This window comes from Rhinolophus sinicus, linkage group LG11 (assembly GCF_036562045.2).
Source record: "Rhinolophus sinicus isolate RSC01 linkage group LG11, ASM3656204v1, whole genome shotgun sequence".
NCBI classification, from domain to species: Eukaryota; Metazoa; Chordata; class Mammalia; order Chiroptera; family Rhinolophidae; genus Rhinolophus; species Rhinolophus sinicus.
This window is the reverse complement of record NC_133760.1, coordinates 69,503,516-69,506,971: the sequence shown is the minus strand read 5'-3', so window position 1 is coordinate 69,506,971 and position 3,456 is coordinate 69,503,516. Positions and strand designations below refer to the sequence as shown.

The following is a 3,456-nucleotide window of genomic DNA, read 5'->3' as shown; positions in this document are numbered from 1 at the left end:
TGATATGTTTACATCACATTTGGAAATATAATTTCAGTTAACCAGAATAATTGCCTTAGTCTATAAACTGCAAACATATTCACTGTTTCAATGGAAAAAAATCATCAATTAATTACTTACCATGCACTTACCATCCTTATGAAAAATTCAGAGGATAAAAGCTCTACTGCAGGTAATTAGAGAACATTATGTATAATCACTTGCCAAATTCCGTGTTTTAAATCAATCATTTCTGTCTTCATATGTTTGAAGTAATTTCAGAAGTAAATATTCAGAGCCCAACAAATGAGATAAAATGGGAAAACAAATAACAGCAAAGTATATTAGGAAAGCAGTGGACTGAGGCACCTTTCGTCTGTGAGCAGCCAGGCATCTGTACACTAGCTCGAGGTATCAGGAAAACAGCATTTTAACAACCGCATAATAGTTGAGGATTCTGAAAAATAGCATATATTTTTAAAAAGCAGCTTATAAAGGGTGGCCAGTTAGCTCAGCTGGTTAGAGCGTGGTGCTGGTAGCACCAAGGTTGCTGGTTCGATCCCTGCATGGGCCACTGGGAGCTGCACCCTCCTTAAAAAAAAAAAAAAAAAAAAAAAAAGAAAAGCTTATATTTATGCCTTTTTCAAAACCAGTTTGATCTCCTGTTTCATTAGATAGTTCCACTTTCATTCTGCCTTTACTTTTTCCTGCTGTATTTGTATTCACTTTTTCCTGCTGTATTAGATACATTTATTTTTAGTATATGTCTTTTGGTATATGGCTTGGAAGTATTTCTTCAGACATGAGTATTGGGTAGCACTAAATAGATTATGAGCTACAGGACAGTCGGTATCCGTGTTTCATTCTAATTTACTTGTTATATTCTACATATAGGCAGAATTCAGTAAATATTTTTAACGTAGATGTAAGGAGAACATCTGTCATGAGTCAGAGAACGCATTCTTTTTATAGCTTCATCAAAGTATAAAGTATAGAAATGGAAACTTGTTCAAGACAAATATTAAGTCACCCTTTGTGAGTGCAATAACCATGGGGAATTGGAATATCAGGCTTTGTACCTAAGTAGGTTTGGGTTGTAAAGAAAAACTTTCCTGTGGGGTGGACACCCAAGGGTACTGTGTTGTCATTGAGAGGTTATGTGTGACAAAAACGTGCCATCCTGCAATGGTCTCAGTGAGGAAATCTGTTTCTTCACCTGCTCATTGAGAACAGTTATAGAATCCTCTGAGAATTTGTAATCAATAGACTGTTCTTGTCAATTTTGCTGGTTCATACTCTTTGAAGGAAAACAATCCAGGCCAAAAACTTAATGTGATTCAAAATTTGCATTGCCCTTTGGTGCTCAGGAAATGCAAATAAAAATTTTCTCTGGATTTATCATCCTAAATCCATTTACCTCAGAATTCTCAGAGATTAAATTTAGACAAATATGAGCCAGCATTCAGATCATCAAAAAACAGAAATCAGGCAGGGTTTCTGCAGTGACTGTAATAAAGTTTTAAACTTTCCTCAATACTAATCTTGTGTGTCTTTTGTTACAATTTTCTTTTTCCTTTCTGTAACCATCTATGGTGGATTTATTATAATTTTGACCTTAATTTTTCCATCTACCCTGTAGTCATGATATTTGTGTAATTTCAGAAGTCAGGAGACTTCAAAGACTTTAGTTATTGGAATCTGTTCCTTATTACTAAGAACAAGATAAATATGCCATTATATTATTAATTCTGATCAGTATCATTGCCGTTGAGTATATTTTATACGGCGCAGTAAAATAAGACAAAAAATAAGAATTAAGGGGATTAGAAAAGAAAAATGATAACACAATCATTTTTCACAGGTGAAAAGCTCAGATACATAGAAAAGCACAATCATTTTTAGGTAAATTAGCAATTTGGCTGCCTATAGAATCAATATATAAAAGCTAGTTTCATTTGTCGGACAGCATTAACTAAATATAATTATTTAATATAATACACTATTTATAATAGCAACAAAAGTATATTTTATCAGTTATTTATTACTACAGAATAAATTCTGCATAAACATAAACAAATATAACAACAGAGAAAATTCAAAAATGTAAAACAAAGTTATGCATTGTGATGAAATGGGACTTATTCCCACTCTGCAAGGCTTATTCAGTGTAGACAATCTATTAGTGTAATCCACCATATCAGCAGAACAAAAAGGAAAAATGACATGATGGAAAGCAAGCGTTTGCTAAAATCCAACCCTCATTAATGATAAAAAGCTCTCAGAAAACCAAGAATGGTAGAAATGTCCTCAACTTGATAAAACAACATCTGCAAATAATCTACAGGTCTTATCATGCTTGATTGTGAGAAACTGGATGATTGCCCCCAAAGAATGAAAAGAGGTAAGGATGTCCTCTATCACGACTCCTACTCACAATCATACTAGCAGTCTTTGCTGGTGCAATTAGATAATAAAAAGAAATAAAAGGTGTCAATATGAGGAGGGAAGAAATAAAGCTGTCTTTGCAGATGACACATTTGTCCATGTAGAAATAGTTCTAAGATAATCACATGGTTAGAGTAATCATAGACATGTAATTGTATGTGTACATACTATTTGATATTCTTATTTATGTTACTCAACGTATATGATCTTGGGGAACTTATAAGTAGGAGTGATAATTTCTTTCAGTTGAAAACATGCTATTTCTTTCCCTGATGATTTGAAATTTCTGATGTTATTTGGGATTTCTGGTTTTAGCTTTCAGTCTCCATTTTTTTTTCTAATTCTGTAAACATCACATTAAGAGGAGATATCTTTATCTTTTGCCAAGCCAAGAGCTTTATCCAATCCCAAGAGATTTTATAGGTCATTCAGCATGAAATGTAACTATTAGGTCAGCAGTGCTGTTTTTCTTTTTGTTTTTAAGCACTTTTATTTGTAGGAATAATTCCTAACACAGTTCAGTAGCCTATCGTGCCAAACACAGTATGTGTGTATTCTCTAATATGTATAACGATACTAAACCCTATAGAGAAGAAAGTAATCCCCCATTTTGCAAGTTTTTTTGAATTATCCATTCATTGTGTGTGTATGTGTGTGTGTGTGTTCTGCACTTATTGTGTGAAAAGCACTCATCTTTATACTTTGCTCTATCAGTGATCACAACATACAAGGGTTGCAGACCTGGTGAAGCTTATATTCCAATGAAGAGACATAGGAGACAGACCAAAAAAACAACGTGTATACCACATATGTTAATTATATCGCATGTTAGAAGATATAAAGGTGGTACATTGGAAAAATCAGAATAAACATATTCAAATACAAAGAGAATTGAGGATTATCTTAAAAGTTCAGTGTAGTTGGAGTCAGCATCTCACTGACTCTTCCTTTATCAAGAAAAGTTTGCTTTTACCCAGGAGATCCATATTTATTGATTCTAAATTTGGTAGATTATGTATTTAGCCACTTATG

At 33.3% G+C, this 3,456-nt stretch overlaps 1 non-coding gene across 1 annotated transcript; it reads left to right on the top strand.

Moving 5' to 3' along the window:
• The first annotated feature begins 479 nt into the window (after positions 1-479).
• On the top strand, positions 480-553 carry TRNAT-GGU (transfer RNA threonine (anticodon GGU)). Its single transcript has one exon. It is a non-coding gene; the product is annotated as a tRNA-Thr (tRNA).
• The last annotated feature ends 2,903 nt before the right edge of the window (positions 554-3,456 follow it).